Source organism: Hylobates moloch, unplaced genomic scaffold (genome assembly GCF_009828535.3).
Source record: "Hylobates moloch isolate HMO894 unplaced genomic scaffold, HMol_V3 SCAFFOLD_18, whole genome shotgun sequence".
Taxonomy (NCBI): Eukaryota; Metazoa; Chordata; class Mammalia; order Primates; family Hylobatidae; genus Hylobates; species Hylobates moloch.
In genome coordinates, this window is record NW_026652293.1 from 33,903,892 (window position 1) to 33,928,593 (window position 24,702).

General features: G+C 38.7%; 1 long non-coding RNA gene across 1 annotated transcript in view; it reads left to right on the top strand.

Annotated features, from left to right (window-relative positions):
• Positions 1-9,813: 9,813 nt before the first annotated feature.
• Positions 9,814-24,702, top strand: part of LOC131381802 (uncharacterized) — a 35,399-nt gene continuing 20,510 nt past the window's right edge. Inside the window, exons 1-2 of the long non-coding RNA XR_009210742.1 lie at positions 9,814-10,318; positions 21,681-21,746. This is a non-coding gene — a long non-coding RNA (uncharacterized LOC131381802). The remainder of the gene's footprint in view (positions 10,319-21,680; positions 21,747-24,702) is intronic.

The following is a 24,702-nucleotide window of genomic DNA, read 5'->3' on the forward strand; positions in this document are numbered from 1 at the left end:
AAATCAGGGTGTATATGGAATGAGTATTTTTAAATTTATCTTTCATGTTAAAGGATTTGGAATGAAATGTTACAAAAGCTATCTGTGTTATTTATAGAAAACGTAGACAATGAAAAAATCAGAGGGCAAAAATATCTATATTTTTTGGCTATGGGATAATTGCTGCTATATCACATTCCTTCTAACCTTATTGCCATAGATGTTTTACAATTAATATTGATTTCATGCCACATAGTTCATTACATATGCAAATGGAGAATTACTTGTTCATCAGTAAATCACAGTTTGACTGTATGTATATTTAAAAAGGCAAAAGAGAGAGATAAATTTACATAATTCAGGTTTTTCCACTTAGCATTTTATCAATAAACATATGTGATTGAGTGTGATGAATGAGAGATTTGGTTCTGCATTTATTTCAGATGGCCTCATGTCTTATGTGCTGATCATTAAATACGATTCTATTGTAAACCATTTACATTTATTTTTAAATATGTCCTTAAAGGAACAAAAACATCTACCTTTGATGTAAAGCAAATAAACAACAAGGATCTGTTCTAACGCTAGAGGAAAAGCAAACTGAGGGTGATTGTAAAATTATATATATGAACACGTCACTTTAGAGGCCACTTAATTTTTTTCCAAGGGGATATTTGACTATATTTCACTTGCATCTTATTTAATGATTTTATAATTTAAACCCTAAATTATAAATCTAGAATTTAGAAAGTATATTTCCTCACTGGATTACATTTTTGGAAATATTATTTTATATGTGCACAAACATTACAAAGTCATTGCAGACACTCGAAAACTATATTAACTTTTAAAGGCAATATTCTACATTAAACTGGTGTAACAAAATTGTTTGGTGCATTTTTTCCAGTATATTTTGTATATATTACATGTTCAACCTTTTTTTATTCAGCAAATAATTTTTGAGTATCTACCAAGTGCTAGGTTCTACATTACTAACTGAATTTAAAGAGTGAAATAACAGACATGGTCTCAGACAATAAAAATTAACATTAGGTCAACTATTTATATATTTAAAAATGGTAATTATGAAAACTTTTTGAGAGTTTTACCTAGATAACATTATAATAACACACTTGATGTTATTAATATTAGCCAGTGAGCAAAAAAAGAAAATAAAAAGATGGTTTAATTCATTCAATGTACACTTTAAAATTGCAGAAAATAGTCAAGTTTCTTTGCTTTGCAGTAGAATGTCTATGTGTTTTTCTCTGCAACTTGGCTTTTGTGGAGTGAGAGAAACAATTATTCTTCCAGCCCAATAAAGGCAGAAGAGTAACAATGAATCTAATATTTTAAATGCTTATCAAAAGATAGTAAACAGATTATTTCAGAATACTAAGTTCAGTAAGTTGACCTACAAAAAAAGCCAAACTGACAGTATTACTGAATAAGGAAAGGCCCAAAGAGGCAAAATACTTTTTATTTTGTTACCTCGGTATGACACAACTTACCCTAACTATAAAGACCCTAAATTACCAAGATGGGTGGCTTATAATATGGAGAGTAAACAAAGTTATTTCACTTTTAGCTTTTTTATTTCTCTCAGAATAAAAAGTGTATAAGGAGTTTATAAAGAAGTTGATACTATAAGTTAATACTACAATGACAGCACTTTTCAAGAAAAGACTTTTTTAATCTCTTACAAACATCATGTTAGCAGTATTTGTTTTCTCTAGAAATAATGAGGAAATAAAAATATGAGTATGTGGGTAATTAGTGTAGTTTCTTAAATATATGAGTTAGGCAACAGGCTAATAATGTATACTTCACTGGCTTTTGAATGCCAACAATCATATTCTTTATAAGGCACAGAGAAAATTTTTCTAAAGAACAAGTATGCGAACCTGAAAAGTAATTACCATTTGGTAGTGAAAATATGGATAGGGTGAAGGGCATCATCAAGAAGCAATGAAAAGATACATTTGCATTTAAATTTGAAAAACATAATGTTTAATACATACGGTAATAAAGAATACTTTTTCCTGTTTCAAAATTATTTTAGAATTTAAGATAGAAGCTAAAATACCTAAGCATAATGATATGACTAATCAAAAATTAAAAATTAAAGGATATTTTGAGTATTATAAGTTAAGAATGGGAACTTATTACCCAATGAGAAGGGGATAATTCATTATGCTCCATATCCATTGAATTAAAAGTCAGGCCCATTACCTGGATAATTTGAAAGTTTAATTTTATTTAAAAGTTTTGTTTCGTTCATCAATCTAAAGGGTTAGCTCCTAGAAATATTCTAGGATTGCATATCCCCAACTCTGTAGGAAGTATAGAAACAATGTTTCTATAGGGCCAGCATCTAAACATTATTATTTAAATAATTTAGTACCATTCCATTTGCCTTTGTAGATTTAACAATGTAAATGGCTTTCTCATATTCGGAAAACTCATTTTTCAAAACCCAGATAAACATAGTATATTGCAAGAGAATAATTATTTTCTTTATTAAAAAAGAAATGCTGGATGCTAAGTCCAAAAGACAAATTATTTTATGCCAATAACTACTAACATTTTATTCATTAAACTATAAAGGTCAAAGATTTTTAAATGATCTTTAAATGATTAATAACATGCTAATCTATTTTTCTTCTTTCTGTAAACCTTTTTGAGTCTTAAAAATACTAAACTATACAAGAAATATTAAATAGTAGATAAACTTGGATTAAAATATTCAAATTTACTAGAATGTAGACATTGGAAAAAATGAAAATAAACAGAAGCATAAAGCAGCAGATATAAAATTAAGAAAGCAACTGACAGTGTTTAAAGTACATATTCATCTGTAGTCTAATGTCTACCATAAACAATGAGTCTTCTCAGTAAAACACAAATTGTTCATGAAGGGAAAAAGCATGTTGTATTAGAGAATATTCAACATAATTTTTTTTAGTACTAACTTGTGCCTGAAATTTTATTGGTTTTTCTATTATGAACTTATGCACTTGATAATTTCTTTTTTCAAAAAAAAAAATCGTATTTACAACTCTACTCAAAAGCAGTTTTTGGTGTGTTTTTTTTTTTTTTTTTTTTTGAGACAGAGTTTTGCTCTTTTTACCCAGGATGGAGTGCAATGGTGCGATCTTGGTTCACAGCAACCTAGCAACCTTCACCTCCCAGGTTCAGGTGATTCTCTTGCCTCAGCCTCCCAAGTAGTTAGGACTACAAGCATGCACCACCATGCCTGGCTAATTTTGTGTTTTTAGTAGAGATGTTGTTTTGCCATGTTGATCAGTCTGGTCTTGAACTCCTGACCTGAGGTAATCCACCCACCTTGGCCTCCCAAAGTGCTGGGATTACTGGCAAGAGTCACCATACCCAGCCTCAAAAGCAGTTTTTAAAAGCAAACACAATATAACACCAAAGTTGAAAAATCTATGCTCACCCAAGGTTGCCAGGTTTAATAAATTATTTATAGAATACTACATCAAAAATAAGACAATAACCCAAAATATACCATTAAAGATGTATCCACTCCTACAACTAGAGGTAATTAATCTATCTGGTAGCAAATGATACTTCAATCAGTTTCAGCATGTCTGAAATCTTTAAGGACAAAAGTGATAAAACATGACCTTCATTCTTCATTAGACCCTTGGAACACTTGAAGGAAAATAATTTCTGAAGCACAAGGAGGTAAAGAGGTGTAATCTTTCAAAAAGATATTCAGTGTTCAAAATCCAAGAATGCAATATCAGGCTGGGTGCGGTGGCTTACGCCTGTAATCCCAGCACTTTGGGAGGCCAAAGTGGGTGGATCACCTGAGATCAGGAGTTCGAGACCAGCCTGAACAGGGTGAAACCCTGACTCTACTAAAAATACAAAAATTAGCCAGGCATGGTGGTGTGCACCTGTCGTCCTAGCTACTTGGGGGGCTGAGACAGGAGAATCGCTTGAACCTGGGAGGTGGAGGTTGCAGTGAACCGGGATCATGCCACCTCACTCCAGCGTCAGTAACAGAATGAGATTCCGTCTCAAAAAAAAAAAAAAAAAAAAAAGTGTAGTTATCGGTATACACAGCTAATATACTGAATGAAACAAATAGAATAATTTGAAGAGGTATCTTGATGAACAAGGAGTCATTAGAAAGGTTGTATTAATGTCTCTGAAGGAAATTGCAATGTGAGAAATTAGTACTATGACTACTATACTAAAAGTTTATTGCTAACATGTATTATTACCGTGTGTTAGGCAGAGTACCATATAATTTACACGTGTTATCTCATTTATTGTAGGTAAAACATAATTTCGAACTCTGGGAGTATAAATGAATTAGATGGAATAAAATTCTATTTAAATGGCCGTCAGTAAATTAGTATCTAGGAAATGGCTGATACAGTGCCCAAGTTTTCTAAGTATTCTTACTAAATGTTGTTTTTCATTTTCAATCTTTTCTTGGATATTGCTCTTTTTTGGTCATTTTGATTTTTTTTATTTTAGAAAACTAATAAATTGACTCTTCTTGGTACTGACTCTTAGGTTTTATAGAAGAAAAAGTAATTAAATTTTGTACCTTTACCTTTACCTCATTTTTTCTCTTTTAAATTTATTTTGACATATAATAAATGTACATGTTATGGGGTAAAGAGTGATATTTTGATATATTTATGCAATGCGCAAAGATCAAGTCAGGGTCATTATCATATCCATTACCTAAATCATTTATTATTTCTTTTCAGTGAGAATATTCAAAATCTTTTATTCTAGTTATTTGAAAACACACAATAAATTCCCGTTAACTACAGTCACCCAACAGTGCTGTAGAGAACTAGAACTTCTTCCTTCTCTCCAGCTGTAATTTTGTATGTACTAACCACATTTTTCTTATACTCTTCTTTCTCCTACTCTTTCCAGGATATGGTAACCAAAACTCTACTATCTACTTCTACAAGATTAAACATTTTTAGCTTCCATACATAAGTGAGAACATGTAGTTATGTGGTGTTTATTTTTCTATGCCAGGCTTATCTCACCTAACACAATGCCCTCAAGTTGCATTCTTGTTGCCACAAATAACAGGATTTTGTTTTCATTATGACTAAATAATATTCCATTATATATGTATGTCACATTTCTTTATCCATTCATCTGTTGATGGACACTTATGTTGATTCCATATCTTGGCTATTGTGAATAGTGCTGTAATAAACATGGGGGGTGCAGGTAACTCTTTGATACACTGATTTTCTTTCCTTTGCATATATACTGAAAACCAAATGATTAAATTAATAAACACAATAAAAGCGTTTGGCAAAATTAAATATTCTTACATGACAAAAAACCTCTCAACAATTTAGTATAGAAAATATATGCCTTAACACAGAAGGACATAAAGGACAAACCTACAGCTAAGATCATACTGAATGTGGAAAAGGTGAAAGATTTTACTGTGAACAAGAAAAAGATGTTACTGAAACAAGAAAAGGATGCCCATTTTCACCAATCATATTTCACATAGTGAAAGTCTTAGCCGGGACAATTAGGTTAGAGAAAGAAATAAAGGACATCTGAATTGGAAAAGAGACAGTCAAATTGTCCCTGTTTAAAGACAATGTGATCTTATACACAGAAAAAAATAAGACTACCAAAAGCTTCTTAGGGTGATAAATGAAATCAATAAAGTTGCAGGATATAAATCAACATACCAAAATCAGTAGCATTTCTATATATCGATAGTAAACTAGCTGAAACAAGAAATTAAGAAAGCAATTCCTTTTACAATAGCTACAAAAATGTACTTAGAAATAAATTTAACCAAGGAAGTAAAAGATTTCTACAACAAAAATGACAAATATTAATGAAATTAAAGAAAACATAAAAAAGGAAAGACATCCATGTTTATAGATTGAAATAATTAATATTCTTAAAAATGACCCACTATCCTATGTGATTTACAAATTGAGTACAATCACTAGCTTATATTTTTAAAAGCACCTTTGCTGCATATTCTTAAGTTATTCAAATGATAATGCCTGGATTTAAGTGTAAGAGGTATTATTATATCTATTTTATGTTGGGCAGAATATAATGTTATCAGAGATAACAGTTTTGATTGGTCCTAGGTCATATAGTAATATATACATTGTGATTTATAGACAAGCTATCTTTTAATACTCAGGCATTTAGAAAGTTCATTTAGACAAAGTTATATAAACTTGCCTTCCATTTTGCCTATATCACCTAAAAATCCTAATTAAAGGGGTAATAACATTTTTATTTGCTATCAATTTATCAACACAATAAAAATCTAACAATTATGTGCAGAGTGTGAAAATCTCATCAGATTAAGGAACACAAAGACATCTTTTTCACATTTTGAATGTAAAACTGTTTTGGAAGCTTATTTTTAGAAACAGTTAAAAACACTTTTTCATTAGTTTTTCATGTAAAATTGTGACAACCAGCATGAAATAACTGTCATCACAAGAGCATGGTATGTTCGATTACAAAACATATTCTTTACAAGACATGTTTTAATATATTTATTTATTATTTATACTTAGATTGTAACCCATAATGTACATATATTATTTTTCCTTCAACTCTTAAAATATTCTTAAATAATAAAATTAAAATTATTGAATTACAATTTTTGTTGGTTGGGAAAATGAACAGACACACAGGTGACAGGGCATTATTTCATCTCATAATTTCATCTCATCATTTCATCTCATCTCATCTCATCTCACCTCATCTCATTTCCATTTCATTATTTCATTTCATCATTTCATTATTTCATTTCATTTCATCCCATTTCATTATTTCATTTAATTATGTCATTTCATTTCATCTCATTTCATTTCATCTCATCATTTAATCTCATCATTTCATCCCACTCTTGATCTCATCATTTTTGATCTCATCATTTTTCATCTCATCACTTCATTTCATCATTTCATCTCATCATTTCATCTCATCTCACTTCAATTTCATTTCATTATTTCATTTCATTATTTCATTTCATTATTTCATTTCATTTCAGTTCATCTCATTTCAGTTCATCTCATCATTTCATCTCATCTCATCACATCTCATCATTTCATCTCATCATTTCACCTTATTTCATCTCATCATTTCATCTCATCTTATCTCATCATTTCATTGTTTCATCTCATCATTTCATCTCATCATTACATCTCATCATTTCATTTCATCATTTCATCTCATCTCAATTTCTTTTCACTATTTCATTTCATTTTATCTCATTTCATCTCATTTCAGTTCATCTCATCATTTCATCTCATCTCATTTTATCTGATCTCATCATTTCATCATTTCGTCTCATCATTTCATCTAATTTCATCTCATCATTTCATCTCATCTCATTTCAATTTCATTTCAATTTCATCATTTCATCATTTCATTTCATCTCATTACATTATTTCATTTCATCTCATTTCATTTCATCTCATCATTTCATGTCATCATTGCATCTCATCTCATCACCTCATCATTTCATCTCATCTCATTTCAATTTCATTTCAATTTCATCATTTGGCCATCAGTAAATTAGTATCTAGGAAACGGCTGATACAGTGTCCAAGTTTTCTAAGTATTCTTACTAAATGTCGTAAGAATTACTAAATGTTGTCATCTCATCATTTCAACTCATTTCATCTCATCATTTAATCTTATCATTTCATCTCATCTCATTTCATCATTTCATCTCATCATTTCATCTCATCTCATCATTTCATCTCATCACTTCATCTCATCTCATATCATATCATTTCAATTTCATTTCATTTAATCATTTCACTTCATCATTTCACTTCATTTCACTTCATCTCATTTTACTTCATCATTTCATCTCATTTCATCTCATTTTTCATCTCATCATTTCGTCTCATCATTTAATTTCATCTCATCATTTCATCTCATTTCGTCTCACCTCATCTCATCTCATCATTTCATCATTTCATCTCATCTCATTTCAATTTCATTTCATTATTTCATCTCATTATTTTATTTCATCTTATTATTTCATTTCGTTTCATCTCATTATCTCATTTCATCTCATCATTTCATCCCATCATTTCATTTCATTTCTTCTAATCATTTCATCTCATTTCATCTCATCATTTCATCTCATCTCTTCTCATTTCAATTTCATTATTTCATTATTTCATTTCATCATTTCATTTCATTCATTATTTCATTTTATCATTTCATTTCATCTCATTATTTCATCTCATCATTTTTCATCTCATCATCTCATCGTCTCGTCTCATCACCAGGCTGCTCCTATGGCAAAGATTCTTATAATAAACTTAACCCCTATGCTATGGGTTCAGTAAATCTGGATTTTATAACCATTCTTAAAGAGGGTTATTCTTAAACAAGGGTAGTATAAAAACAATCACAAACATTTGATTTCACCCAACCAAGTCTCCTTCTCTAACCTAGAGAATTTCGAGCTTCCAGAGCCCTCAGAGATCCACTCCAGCCTCCTTGTTTTGCAGGTGAGGAGGCTGAGGCCTCCGGGATGAAGTGACTCATCCAAACTAACTGGTGGCAGCCCCATGGAACTCGCTCCAGGGGTCTAAATTCCCATTCCCAAAAACAGCCCAGGCCCTGCCTTTTCAGGAAGTGGAATGAACCCGAATCCACATCACGGTGGGAAGAACAGGGAGCTGCAAATCCCCGTGGGCCTTCGGATGGGTTATCTGCTGCCAGGGATGATCATCTAAACAAACACTCAGGAGAGAAGCCACTGAATAAGCCAGCTCCAAGACTTAAATAGCTGGATGCTCTGGGGTGTCATGAACACCACACTGCCATCAAAATGAGGGACTCTGGAAGTTAGGGTAGGACAAAAGGCCATTCCAGAGAATGCACAGCAAGTGGTTCTCCTATATATACACTCTGGGAGCCAGGAGCACTTCAGAGCAACGTGGGGGCAATCCCACAGAGGCCAACACAGAGAGCATTCTCCAAGCCCAGCAACACCAAAGTCCAACTAGCACACTCTGGCGGACAGAGACCCCTCCTCCCAGAACTGAGCCTCACAGGCCCCCTATTGTGTCAGCTTAAAAACTGAACTTTGCTGGGCAAACACACTCAGCTGTGTTCAAAAAATCAGTTTCTCTCAGGCCGGGCGCGGTGGCTCATGCTTGTAATCCCAGCACTTTGGGAGGCCGAGGCGGGCGGATCACGAGGTCAGAAGATCAAGACCACGGTGAAACCCCGTCTCTACTAAAAATACAAAAAAAATTAGCCGGGCGTGGTGGTGGGCACCTGTAGTCCCAGCTACTCGGAGAGGCTGAGGCAGGAGAATGGCGTGAACCCGGGAGGCGGAGCTTGCAGTGAGCCGAGATTGTGCCACTGCACTCCAGCCTAGGCGACAGAGCGAGACTCTGTCTCAAAAAAAATCAGTTTCTCTCAATACTTGGAAAACTGCAGCATGCATGCAGAAAGGCCGGTTGTAGGGGGTTTTGTTTGTTTTTTAAGCAAAGCCTTGGTCAGTACAGCTTTAGCCAACTGTAATAAAAAACAATAATACCCAGCACTGAGTGTATTCGTCCAATGTCCTGTGGTTTTATAGCTTTTAGGAAAATAAAACTGAGGGAGAGTCACCCCAGAGAATTTGGGATCAAACAAGGATTCAGGCTTGTGGCATGCCTGGAGGAAGGATTGGTCTTGTAATAATTACCGCAATCACAGAGGGCCTTATGACACCTGGCAGAGGCAATTAGCAATAAGGGGCGGGGGGAGGGCTTAGGGGGAGGAGAAATTGAGGATCTAATAAAACAAAACATCCCCAGACCTGCAGGAGGCCAGATGTGACAGGGCAAGATGGTGAGAGATTCCTTCTTCAAGACGAGGCAGCTATTAACTGGTCTGATGTTTCACCGCCCCGTCCCTGGCCAGAATCACATTCGGAATCCACTAGTTGCCCTCATTTGTGTATGGACAGGGTGCCCCAACAACCCTCGGGCTGGTTTTTCCAAATCCTTCTAATACTTCCCAGCTATAATTTGAGAGAGGAAGGCCTGCATATCTTATTTCTTCTTAACACTCCAGGCTGTCTCAAAAAGAACCCCTTAAACAGTGTCATCTTCCCATCAAAGGCTTGCTTCCCAGCATAATCTTTCCTAAGCCAAAATCCAGTCTTTGCGGGGAAGCAGGGGGAGTCAGCGGATAATTATTTTAAGCAGCAAGCCTCCGTGGCAACATGAAAGGAAAGCACCAAACGCCCGAATAGCAAAAATGCAGTTTCAGCAACTTTTCGAAAAGGCAGCAGACAAGACCTGGGAGGAGAGGAAAGGTAGGGACAGGACGGCGTCTGGGGAGTGAGGGGAACAGGGGACGGCAGGCCTGCGATCACGCTTCATGGGAACCTCCTCCGTCACCCCGGCCCACGCGTGCTCGGCTAAGTCACACGGGGAAAAGTCCAGCTTGTGACTCACTGGGACAACGAGTCCTGCGGTCCCGCAAACTGGAAATGGGGTGGGGGCGGAGAAGGGGGGAAGAGAATGTCGGCGCGCAGCCCACCTCGCCCACGGGCCCCTCGAACCTCCATCCCAGTTCCCACCACGCACCGCCCCACAAATCCTGCCCAAGGTGAGGGCTGGCCCAGGTCCTCCCGCTGCCGCATTGGCGAATGCAGGAGGGAGGGGAAGCCTCCAAGAGGCGACGCGGGCTCAAGGATGCAACTCCACCAAGAGTGAACTGGGGCCCAGAGAGAGGTGTCCAGGCCGCTCCTCGAGCCCAGCCCGGGTCCCCGACCCCCTTACCTCCAGGGTCTGTATCTCCTGCTGGAGATGTCCATGAGCTTCTGGAGCTTCCCGCGCTGCTGCAGACCCCGCCTGGCCGCGGACCCTGCGCCTCCCTCCGCGGCGGCCGCATCATCCCCGCCACCGCCCTCCTCCTTCTCTCTTATGGCCGCCGCGCGCAGCGCCGCTCTATCCATGCCTCCGCATCGGGGCCGCGACGGCCGAGGCGGGGAGCCCAGGGAGCGTGCGCCTCGGCAAGGAACCCCCGAGCCGGGAGAGCTTGACCAGGAGCGCCCCTCGGCGCTGCCCGAGCCGGGACGCCGGTAGAGCCGGCCGCCGAGTCTGCCGCTCCCGCCCTCCCAGCCGCGGCGGCAAAGCGAAAGCCGCGGCCACCCCACGGCTGCGGCTCCCGTAGCCTTTAGGCGGCGGCGGGGGCCGGGTCAGGGCGGCCTGGCCTGCTAGGACTTGTAGTCCGCGCCGCGCACCTGCCGCCGCCCCCCACTCCCCGGGGGCCCCGGACCGCGCACGCGCCGCCCTCCCAACCCTCCTCTCCCCTCCCCTCCTGGCGGTCCGCCGTGGCGATGCGGGGGGTGAGGGCGGGCCCTGGGAGCCCCGGGTGAGGCTGCTCCCCGCCAGCTCCTTCTCGGGGCGCCGAGAATTGGGGAAGCAGCGTCTCCCCTTCTGCCTCCGCCCCCCACCCGGCCTAGGAGCTTCCCGCGACCCCCGGATGGGGTGGCGCCCCCTGGACGCCCGGCGGGTGTGCGTCCCGCAGTTCCTCAGCTGCGGCCCAGCCCCGGAAGATGGGGACCAGGGAGGTTCCAGGATTTGTATGTGGTTTTAGGGGCTGCCATCTAGTGGGAAGGGGCTTACAGCACTTCTCCTGTAGCTGGCTCACAAAGCGCTCTGCTCTGGACTGCCTGCGCCAAAAAGATTGCTCAGGCTTGGAGAAAGAGGAAGAGCTTTCTTCTGAACCACATTTGCCTACCAAAATAAGTGTCCCATTCCTCTGCCATTCCCAACCCACCAAGCCAGCCCAGACACGGGGGACAGCACACTGAATTGTCGGTGGCCTCGGAGCAAGTGGCCAGGACTCGAATTCTGAATCCACCACTGTCTAGGGGGAGACTTTGGACACGTTCGATTGATTTCCTGTGAATGCCCAAGTCTCCTCAACAAATAACTCTTTCATAGGGTTCCTATGAAGAATGAGTTAATACATGTCAGCACCTAGATTGATTACTGGCACATGTGGTCGCTGGATAAATGTTAGCAATTCTTACTATCTAACCTCAGATCTGAAAGTGGCCCTGAACCCAAGTAGTGGCCGTGGAGCAGTACAGTACTGCTAAGGACTGGTAGTCCTCTGTGCCTTTCTGTGCCTCCTAACCCAGAATCAAGCCTCCGCCCATCTGTTCCTCCTGCTCTCCCATTAGTTCACCCCATGTGTTCTATTATCTGGCAAAACTGAAAAACCAAGTCTCTGATCAAAGCTCCCACACCTTCATACTTTCAACATCTATCAACCAGAAAAAATGTCTCCCCTCTGAATTTTCTCTTGTAAGCTGCTTGCTTGCAGAAGCCACTAGCTATTGTACCCTCTTTACAGTGCCAGATACAGTGCATAGCACACAATAAAGGCTCCAACTTGCCTCAGGAGCTCTTTCCGCAGGTCCTACGGGATGTTTCTTTTACCTCTCAGGCCAGCCGAGGGTGTGTGTGTGTGTGTGTAGATAGTTGTTTTTTTGGTTTTGTTTTTGTGTTTGAGGATGAGAATTGGACAGGAAGTGGGATCCAAACATTATAGACACTGAAACAATACTGGGTAGCAGTTTATATTACACCTTCTTTAATGTTTATATTACACCAGTCTTCGAAATAAATTAAGGGCTGGGCAACATGGCTCACGCCTGTAATCCCAGCACTTTGAGAGGCCAAGGGGGAAGGATCACTTAAACCCAGGAGTTCGAGACCAGCCTGGGCAAAAGGCAAGACCCTGTCTCTAAAAAAAAAAAAAAAAATTTTTTAAAATCAGGTCTAGAAAGCAAAACTATAACCTTAAAGTTTGTTTTTGCAAATTAACCCCTCCTCGAGATTTTCCAAATGCAAGAAGGTTTCTCCCTAACCCCTGACCTTTCCCATTGAGAGTCACTGATCCAGTCCTCACTCAACTTATAAAAAGACCCCCTGCACGATATTATGAATTTCTCAACCTGTTGCCTTAACCCCACCCGACTCCTTGCAAAGTAGTAACTATTATGAAAGGGAAACTAGTTGTGGTTCTCAAACTTGAACACGCATCAGAATCACCTGGAGGGCTTGTTAATTCCCAGAACCATGGACCTCACCTCTATAGTTTCTAATTTTGTAGATCAGAGGACAGGGCAGGAGAATTTTCATTTCTATCAAGTTCTCAGGTGGTATTGATGTGGTTAGTCGGAGCCCAGTCTCAAGTCTATACCTTGAGAAGCCTAGGTACAGAGGAAGGTCAATGGGCAGAGAACTATCTCAAGGGACTATCCACAACCCAGCCTGGCTGGTTCAGAGCCTTTGTCCAGCAGCCAGAGCTGCCAGGTTTGAATGACTCACTCATTCTAATGCAATTCACAAAAGATTTTTTTTTCTTTGAAACGGGATCTTGCTCTGTCACTCAGGCTGGAGTACAGTAGCATGATTATGGCTCAGTGCAGCCTCGACCTCGCAGACTCAGGCGATCCTCCCACCTCAGCTTCCCATGTAGCTGGGACTACAGGAGTGTGCCAACATGCCCAGCTAACTTTAACTGTTTTTTTTTTTTTTTTTTAAGAAATAGAGTCTCTCTACATTACCCGGGCTGCTAGTGTCAACCTCTTGGGCCCAAGCAATCCTTCCCCTTCAGCCTCCTGAAATGCTGGGATTATAGGCATGAACTACCATGCCTGGCTCACAAGAAATGTTCTGGTAACGTTATGCACTTACATCGAACTTGTTATTGCCACTGGGGCCTGGTCATCACATTCTCCCTCTCGGGCCACTTTCTGTGGGAAGCCACATCCTGAGAAGAGCCACTGCCAGCCTGTGGCATTCATGCCCACCCATGTCACCACAGGGTGATGTCATAGCCTGAGACTGGACAAATGCCAGCTCCCTGGTTATTCTCCCGCCGGGTTCCATGCAGCAAGTCTCTCCTCTGTGGATACAGTCTTCCCTGTCATTATCCAAAGCATTCAGCAGGCCACAGCTTTCCTTCCTCACAGATGGCCTCCAGCCTTCTTGCCTGGATTTGAGTCATCTGTCAGCCACAAGTTTACAGAACTGCCCCTTAGAGGTGGAGAAACTTTTTTGTTTTTAAGAGACAGGGTCTTGCTCTGTTGCCCAGGTTCAAGTGCAGTGGCGCAAGAAAGCTCACTGCAGCCTCAAACTCCTGGGCTCAAGCCATCCTCCTGCCTCAGCCTACTGAGTAGCTGGGACTACAGGTGGCTGCCACCGCATCTGACTAATTTGTAAATTTTTTGTAGTGACAGGGTCTTGCTATGTTGTCTAGACTGGTCTCAAACTCCTTTTCTTGGCCTCACTCTCCCAGAAGTGCTAGGATTACGGGCATGAGCCATGGCACCTGGCCAAAATAAGGATTTTTAAATAATCCATTCATTCATCCTTTTAACATTCAGTAAGCATTCATGAAGTGCCACTTACATGGCAGGCCCTGTTCTGGGCTCTGGAAAAGAGTGGCGAACAAAATGAAGATTCTTACCCTTAGGGAATTCATGCTGTGGTGAGAAGAAACAGACAAGCAGATAAATGCACAGTGTGTCAGTGGTAACAGGTGGTATGGCACTGCAGGGAAGGGGACAGGGAATATGGCATTTACGACTTTGAATAGAGCTGTTTTAGAGAGTGGGGTAGTCAGCTCTGTCTCTGAATCGCTGTAGGACCTTTGGCAAGTCTTATATGACCTCAGGCAAATCTCCTAATCTGGTAGCACAGCTTCTTATTTGCAAGATGGTGATAATGTTTTATGAGGATGAACAGATTATATAACACAAAGTAATGGTCATAAAATAAGGGTTCAGCATATTTATCTATTTGATAAATATTTACTATTTGTCTACTCAAACTTCCAAATTCTTAACTCATTGAACTATGCATTACTTTCCTCCCCACCTTCCAGCATGAATCTCTTCTACTTAGATGAGTTCATCTATTATATGTTGATTCAGAGTTTCAGCATCATCTCTAGGTGCTTTTTTTTTGAGGCTTTTTCTGAGGCACCTCAGTAGAGACAGTTTGCTTACTCTCTCCTTCCTCTCCTCTGTCTCAGGTCCCTCCATTGCTTTTCCCAGCTTGTCTGCATCCAAACACCAACAGCAGCAGTGGGAGCATTTTCATGCACAGGCCCATGAAACATGAAGAGGACACTTACCATGTGCCAGGCTCTGGGGTAGGCTCAGAGCAAAGGAAGCCGAGTCCTTATCCCTGTGGAACATACAGGAAGGGAAGGACAGGAAATGAATGCCAACAAATATATTACCAAAATAAACTGAGAATCATAAGTGCTATGTGGAAGAAGAAAAAAAGCAAATAGCCAAGAGTCTCTGGTGGCTAAGGTACTTCACTAGGTGAAGTGGACAGAGAATTACTATCTCACCATTGAACTAAGATGTAAATAAAGAAAAGCAAGCCATGTGGAATGTTCCAGGAAAGCAGCACTCCAGGCAGTGGGAACATCGTGTGCAAAGGCCCTGAGGTAGGAGCAGCTTGGCATACTCCAGGAACACAGTGAAGGCCAGAGGAGCCATAGCAAGATGAGGGAGAGGAGCAATGGCTGGAGATGATGTGGGAGAGCTATGCAGGGGCCAGATAAAGTGGGACGTGGAAAGGAAGTTTGGATTTTTCTCCAAGCCTTTGTTACTCCTAATGCGGTCCAGGAGCAGCAGCAACTGCACAGCCTGGGAGCTTATTAGAAACACAGTCTTGAGCCCAACCACAGATAACTGAGTCACAAACTGCATCTTAGCAAAATTCCCACTTGACCCAAAAATATATTAAATTTTTAGAAGCACAGTACTCTAAGAAAGCCACGTTCTTTGCAGATGGAGAGTTTTAAAGATGCCTCAGGCTGCCACATGGAGAGCCGATGGTAGGGAGGCAAGGGCACAGCCATGGCTCTGGTTTTGAGACAGCTGTGGTGTCCCAGGCCAGGTGGGGAGCAGGAACTGGGTGAGAGTGGATGAGATCGAGGAAATAGAGGGGATAGAGGACATGTTTTGGAGACAGAGTCAACAGGACAAGCTGATGGATTGAATGTCGAAGGAAGAAAAGAAGAATTCTGGCCATCCTGACCATGTAGCCTCCACTCCTCCAAAGACCTCAAAGGGAACTTTGGGAAGAGCCCCATCCTGCAGCCAGGTGTGGCCACACCCTCAGGTGCCAAACCCACTCTCCCCTACCCACCCCTGCCCCGCCACTCCTAGCATCATCTCAGGACTTGGTAGGTTTCTGTTAGAGCCTGAAGCTGTACATGGGGAGCTTGGGGTTCATGGATTTCACCTTCAGTTAAATCAGTCAAGAAATGCATGGAGCCACCCTGGAAATATACATTCTTTTTATTGTTATGATGTACACCTGTGAACATTCATTCATTCATTCAACAAATATCTACTGAACCCCCAATATGTGCTCAGCACTGTGCCTGACTCTAGGGATACGGCGGTAAACAGTAGGTCGTGTTGTAGTTTATAAAAGGACTTTCCATCTACTTCAGCTCACAGTAAACTGTGTTGTCTTCCTAAGGCCAGAAAGAGTGCTTAAGCCGGGTGCTTTCTCCCAGCTAGAAAACACCATGGGTTCCCTGTTGGCCTCAGAGTGAAGGATGAATTCTTGAACCAGGGCTACAGGATCCTGTGTTCCCGGCCTCTGCTGACGTCTCCAAGCTTATCTGCTACCCAAGGCTGTTTTGAGTGAATGTCCCAGTTTGAAGAACTGATGAAAATAAAAATCCTCTCTCCAGAAAAAAAAAAAGAAAGAAACCCACAAATGAGATCAAATGTCTAGGGGTTTGTGGACCACCTCCTTGAGGCTGTCCATGAACCCCAGACCTATAGACAATCTTGTCTCTGCCTTTAACTCAACAATCTAGGTCACACCACGGAGTTTCATGTCACCATGTCTTTGCTCAGGCTATCAGTTCTGCCTGCTGTCCTTCCTCTCCAGCTCCCTATGTCAATTTCTACTGATCCTGGAAGTCTTCCTCACATGCACCCCACCTCTTTTCCCATAACAGGAGTAATCTCTCTAACTTCCATGTTCCCTTAAAACTTTGCACAACGACTTATGTTTTATTATTTCCCTATCTGATTCTTTCCCTATCTGGATAGTGAGTCCCCTTGGACTCAGATAGACCCAATATGACCTTGGCAAAGTTTTTCAGCTCTCCGAGCTTTCATTTCCTCATTTGTAAAAATAAGCGTAACAATCCTGCCAACATTACTTGAGCCCAGGAGTTCGAGACAACCCTGGACAACATGGTGAGACCCTGTCTCTACAAAATAAAAATGAAAATTAATAAAAAATAATCCCTCCCCTCAGGGTGGCCGAGAGAGGTAAAGAAAATTAAGCAAATAGGCCTGGCATGCAGTAGTGCTTAACACATGTTTGAATAAACAAATGAGGGAGGGAATGCAGTTTACAGGAGAAGAAACCAGGCCTTCTGTCTAGGGATCTGACTCCCATGTGCCCGTAGGTGCTTGTTCTAGAAGACACATTACTAGCACCTGTGCAGTACAGTCAGAGCGGATCAGGCTGTAAGGAGAAACAAAGTTGAAAAATGGCCTGATTCGGCCTAAAAGTGAAGCCACCCAAGTTGTCGTGGGCTTTTTCAGGCAACCTGGCAAGAGACAGAACTGCTCTGGGAGATGTAGGGAGAAACATCCTGGGAAGGCCAGGAGGGACTGTGGGTGCCCTCTTTTCATTCAGTTACTTTATGAGCCATTTCTCCTCCTCTACTTTCAAAACCCTTGCCTGGCTGATGCCATCAGGGTACACCCTGTGTACTCCCTCACTTGCAGTTTCTAGCATTCATCTCCCAATCACTTCAACTCAATTATCATGGGCTCTAGCTTCCCCTCCATGCCATGCTTCATCAGAGCCTCCAGTCCTCTTTCAGTATCACCTTTTTCACTGTCACTCACTCATGTGCTTGCTTCCCTTCTAACCCCGAGTAGATCCCATGCTCCACCATAACTGTCACTCCCTGGCTGAAACCCTCAATAAATATTTGGAAAATCCTAGATTTTCAAAAGCCTTTGTCTGACCTGTCTGTAACATGCTCTCAAAATTCAGGCTACAATGAAAACAGAGTATCACAGGTTTAGTATCTGTGAGATCAGTCATTATTTGTCTTTTTAATTCTTCTCTTTGGATTTTAAATCCCATCTATTGCATATGAATATTTTTAAATATATGGCTTATTTTTAGCATTATGACAAGTTTGCAGAAATAAGCCACACTGAACATTCAGTTATTGGTATTCATATCCTGTACTTTACAACAAATTGGATATGGAAAATGAGTATAGACCTAACAGGCTAGAAACTTTAGGCATGACAAACAATGAACTTGTGATTTAACCAGGACAGTCAAGAGTGAAATTAAATAGATTAAGGAGGTCCATTTCCAAGGTACAGTTATCAGCAGCTCACCTGACTTTTCTGTGGCAGACAGATGATCCACAGACCATAGGGTACAATCTCCCCATCTCCCAAATTGCTTTCTAATCTTCCCTTTGATTTACATTTGGATATTTTCATACATAATATATAATTGGCTATTATATCCAAATTACTTTCTTTTCAAGACAATTCTAAATATAATTGTTCTTATTAAAAATGCTTTTGTGCACTTCAAAACTAATTAATTATACCTTCATGAATCATAATTTAAAAACAAAATTTTGTTATGAACAATGTTATTAATAGATTATTTATTATGCATCTGCCTAACCTGTTTTCATTTTGTGTTTTGAGTCTTAAAAAAGTTTAAATTATTTTTGTATTTATCCAGAAGTAAATGTAGTATATAAAAAATGTTTTATTGGGGAGAATTTTGAATCTACTAAAATAATAAATCTTAGTGGGAATTATCTAAGGGTACTATAGCAGGAGAAAATGTAGTTAAGCAGCTTCTTCTGGGTTGTTTCTGCTATTGAGGGTTTAGTGAGAACAGAGACTTCTGAGCAGCTCTTATGGAGAGGTTTTAATGGAAGATTGTAGCTTAGCAGACTACGTTGTGGAAAAAGTCAACAAACATTCTTTCAGGACCAGTATCAGGTTCTCAGGTTACCAAGGTGAAAATGATGCAGGCTTGGTCTGAAGGAGCTCTTGTGAGAGAGAAAGACACATTAGTATTTTGCCAATGGGGCAATTAGTCCAATGGGATACAGTGTGTACTGCAGGAATACAGAGAATAAGCACTAAATCTAGAATGACAACGAGAAGGATTTTCAAGAAGAGGTGATGCCTAGGCAGATTCTTGAAAGAGGAATAAAATTAACCAGGGGAAGAAGAGTGGAAAGTATATTTCAACAGTTGATGCAACAAACATAAATGTGGTTTGGTATGAATGGAGAATTAACTTTGAGAATGGGAAAGGTGGAGAGTGAGGAAGGGCTGGAATATGAAGATATTATTTGGCTTAGCTTCATAAAGCCTACCTTTAAACTTAATAGTAACAAACTGTAAAAAGGTTTAAAAATGTTTATATCCAAATTTCCCCTTCTTTTATTTTTCTATATTCTGCTTGCCCATAAGGTTGTTGATTAAACATTTATTTGTCTACCAATATTCACACTAAAATACATAGTTTTTATCTATTTTCAGTAGGTATTATGGCATTGACACACAGTAACATGAATGTGTGTATATATGCGTGTGTGTACATATGAGAGAGTGCATACCTTACAATACAGTGCTTTCCAAAGCCTAATTCATTTCTATGTGCATAATAATTGGAGGAATTTTATAAAACAGTAAAGAAATGTTGAAATTATTTTTCAAATAACAAAAATTTGGAAGGCTTTAATCAAAATTAATTTGGACTAAGTGCAAATATGTGAAATATCTAATTCTACAAAAAGAAGCAGAGATTTGCTAGGCATAAAAAGGCGACAATGAATTTAGATCACAAAATTTTGCTAAAAATACAAGCTTCATTCCAGCAACAGTAAGAGGATTCATGTAATTGAAGGATAGGTTGCTTAATTCTCAATAAAGGATGTTAAGGCCATGTGAAGAAACTCTGTTCTTCTGATTTTTTTTCATTTTCTCCAAAAGAAACATGTAAGGTTTTTGTTCAGCGGAGTGCCATTATTTCACTTTTGATTTGGGTACATGAAAATTATTCTCATGAAAGGAATAGATGAATGTAGGATGAGAACAAGACTTCTGGGAGATCAGCCAGGAAACTAAATCAAGAGCAGAGATGACAGTGTAGTGCTGGGCTCTGTAGGAGGGCATAAGGAGAGGAAGAGGCGTAATGAGTGTGAGATATTTTAGATCTGAAAATGTTATGACTTGGAACTCCTTGAATATTGACAAGTGTAAAGAAAGAAAATTTGTAGATTTCCCAGCTTTTTGGCTGCATATGAGAGAGTACATACTTTACAATACAGAACAGTGCTTCCCAAAGGCCTAATTATCCATGTATATGTACATAATAAATGGCAGAATTTTAATAAATAAGTAAATGAACCTTGAAATTATTTCCCAAATAACACACAAATTTGGAAAACTTTAAGGAAAATTAATTTGCACTGCTGTACAGGAGTGTGCCATGTATGTATAACTGCATGACATAACCCTCTCTGCCTCACAAAGTATTTCCTAGGAGAGTACTTTATGTCTCAGAGATGCACATTTGACATCCAGTAGGCAAAGCTTTCACATTTCAAGTGTCATGGATATTATAGCTCATGATACTTTTTTTTATGTTCATTATCTTATGATACCTGACAGGATATTAGCAGCATTTGAAATAATTAATTAATCATCACTACTGATTGACAGGCACTATTCTTAAAGTTTTTTCAGCATACAGATAACAGACTGTTCGTATGTAATTTGTATTTATCTTTTCTTGAGAAAAATACCAATTTACTTTATGTTATTTTCTAGTCTTTTTTGTAATGGCTTTTAAAATGCTAATGATGTGTATCATCCAGTGAATGTGTTAACATTATATTAGAAGTACAAAATCTGATAGAAAGTTTATATATTCTATTTCCACAAATCATTAGATAATCTTATTGTATAATGCTTTCTATATCTTTAAATCTCTCACTAAATATATACATATATTCTCTCTTCCTTTCTTTCTTCCGTTTTTCTGATCTGCTTCCATCGATGACTCTATACTTTTGACTCCAGACTGGCAATATGAGGATAAGATGACAAAAATAAAAACCCCAAACAACCTCACGAGCATTGCTTGTCTTTCTTTTATTCTCTTTAGAACATTATTAAAATTCTATTCACTCTCTCTAATTAGACCCTTTATCAGAATTAAAGTCCGATTATGTTTGTTTCTGTTGTGATGCTTTAATTACAATTTATCCTTGTTAATCATCCCTTCATGTTATTTTTTCGGGTTAAATTTCCATCCCATTATCTCTGTCCTGAAGGACTTCTGCTCTCCAGTGGTCCCTGCTGGTGTTTTCTCAGTAAGATTTGAGTAGTTTTGCGATGCACAAAGTGACTGTATTATGATATGTAAGGAATCTATGTGGTTATTATAAAATGTTTTTAAATAATATTACATGTAGTGATGCATATTAATTAGATTGCAAGATTTTCCTTTTTAAATAATATACATCTCAATGAATTTTTTTCTCAGCATGTGTGCCCCTGCAGTCAATTCTTACTTTTGGTTATTTTCTCTCTTTAGATTGCAAACTAGCTAGGGGAGGACCACCAGCTACCATAGTTGCTATTGACAAAGAGAGTTGGAATGGTGAGTGAGTTTTTTATTTTACAAATGTCTTATCTAAGAGGGTTTTCTTCAGATTTTAATTCTCAATCTGCTATGAGTAGAGGTACTAAAATGAAAGTTTCAACCCAAATCCATGTATAATTCCCCTCTAGTAGGGGTTTAAATTACGCCACTCTCTGGAAATTCATGCTTTACTTGGAATACATTATAAAAGCCTCACTCAATTAATATAAATATTTAGTTTGGGTTTAGAAGAAATTATTTGATTCAGAGTCACCTCAAGAATGCATTCAGATATGGGCTGGAAGTTGACTATCATGTATATAGTCATCTAACAGAAACACGACACATTCCTCCAAAGAAGTGGTCCACAAAATAAGCCTTACATTGCTAACTTCTATTGGCTGGGATCTGGTAAGGATCTAGATCCACTGTCGATTAGACATGGTGATTGTGACTGATTAATAGGAAAACCGAATGTGCTTAGAAGGCGGGAACATGAAATAAGACCAAGAGCAGAGAAAGAAGTCTGAATTTTCACTTGGGCCATCTGAAGTAATTAACAATTCATACCTAATTCATATCAAGTTCTTCTTTGGAAAAACTTTTTTTCCTTATCATTAGTATTTTTGTTCTGCATCAGCCACCTTGACTCTCTGAACTTTAATGTAGAAATATTTAAAGCGTTTTCTCCTCAACTGGGCAGCAGTAAAATGGTTATCTCTTGGGACTCTGTTTCTATTTTAAACTAAGTATGTAAATGTGGTCTGTGGCTCATTTCATCTGCTAATTACATGATAGACTTCCATTAAGCTTGTACTTAATATTTGTTCTAAAGTATGTGCTTGCACTTTAATATTTTTTACAAAATAATTATGTCAATTGCCTTATTAGAAAGTGACCTTTTTCCTGTAATTCAATATACACATCTACATGTACTTTGAAAACATGTATAGGCAATTCCTGCGTCAGTTACTTCTTCATGATTTATTGTACTGCATTACAGATGCTCCTTTTACTCATTTAAAGAGTTGACACAGACATATAATCCTGTACATTCTTTGAAATCACTCAGAAATATCTACAGTACTGCTGGCCTCTGTTTAAATGAATTTAAGTATCAATAAAATGTTTGCCACATTAAGTACTTACCAAAATGTGAACATTTTGATTATATTTTTAAAATCTATCCTTATTGATAATAAAATCTTATGGAGTTAGAGTTATTATGATGCATTTATGTAAGTTGGAAATAAATCCCAAATGTGTCTACAGTAGAGAAAAAATATCAAAATACTATAAAGTAAAAGATATACGAAAAAAGATTCTGTCTTATAATGATGAATTATGGTTTCCTTATGGTTAACTATTTTTAAAGAAATAAATCTATATTTTCTAAATATTCACAGTGAAAACAGTTAACCTTTTTAACCAGAAATAAAAATTCAATAAACATAATGCAAGGTTTATCAACAATTTCTTTTCTAATTGTTAACCAATTCATTTGAAAATACAAGCTAAGCTGAAATAAAACATTTAGTTTTCCTAAGCAAATTTGTTTTAATGTGTGATTCTGTATAGAGCTTATTTTGCCAACTGGGTAATTATAGCAACAGCAATGATGATAGTTTATTTCCTTTTGTGCTGATGAGATCCTACCTTTCAAAGGAGCTTAGAAACTCTGCAAAGATGTTGCCATAGCATTGCTGTACAGTAGCATGTGGTGGAAGTTCAATATTTGTGTTTTAGAAGAAAATGGCATGATATAGTGTAGTAATATTGTGCTCCTTAGTTGGCAACTACTCAGAAAGCTGCCAGAGTTATTTAAGTCATCACAAGAAGTATAAATACTGATCCAGAGAATAAATGTTTTGCATTTCTCTTTTGCATTAAATTTCTAAAAATATGGTGATCAAATGAACCTCTGTCAGATGTTATAATGCAGTGCTTTAATCATTTTTATCTTAAAAATCTAAGGGAAACAATCCATGCAAATGTTTTTATATTTTTCTTTAGGCAATCTAAACTTCCCAGTGACACAATTATTTTTGGCCACGTTGGGTGGCTCATGCCTATAGTCCCAGCATTTTGGGAGGCTGAGGCAGCTGGATGGCTAGAGCTTGGGAGTTCAAGACCAGCCTGGCCAACATGGCAGTACCCTGTTTCTACTAAAAACACAAAAAATTAGCCAGGTGTGGTGGTGCACACTCATAGTCCCAGCTACTTGGGAGGCTGAGGCACGAGAATCACTCAAACCTGGGAGACCAGGAAGGGAGGTTGTAGTAAGCTGAGATTGTTCCACTGCACTGAAGCATGGGTGGCAGAATGAGATCCTGTCTGAAAAAAAAAAAGAAAAGAAATAGCTATTTTTAGCCTTGCTCTATACTCTTAATTTCTCCTTTCCAGTATCTTTTAATTGGTAGTAATAAAACATGGGGGTTTCATATTTTACCAGAATGACGAGCACTCATTTTTAAAGGCTTTGAGGCTTCTTTGAAAAGAAAGGGCTAACAAATCTTTAATCAGCTAAATTAGTAAGTTTACTTCAAGTCAACTTGCCTGTGGCTCACTTAACTGATGTCTATTGTTAAACAATCTCTATAGCTAAATACATTCACTACTAAAGCAAAGCATCTAAATAGCTCATTTTTTAATTATAGCTAATTGTTTATGGAAGTCATTGAGCTACATTTATAGAACACTTATTTATACACATGTCTCTATCTCTCAAAGACTTTTATAATTTGTGGGATGGAAATATTCTTCACGAATACATATGTCGAGTGCATTTATACATATGTGCATGCTTGGAAGAATTACGAATTTAACAGGCGGAGATCCATAAACTTCTTTCTCACCCTGGGCTCTGTTAGATGCTTTCAATTCCTGATCTTTGTCCTCAACAGCACCTTAATCACAGATTAATTACATCATCTTGGGCTGAACAAGAGATTATTTTCATTACAACTACTGGTAA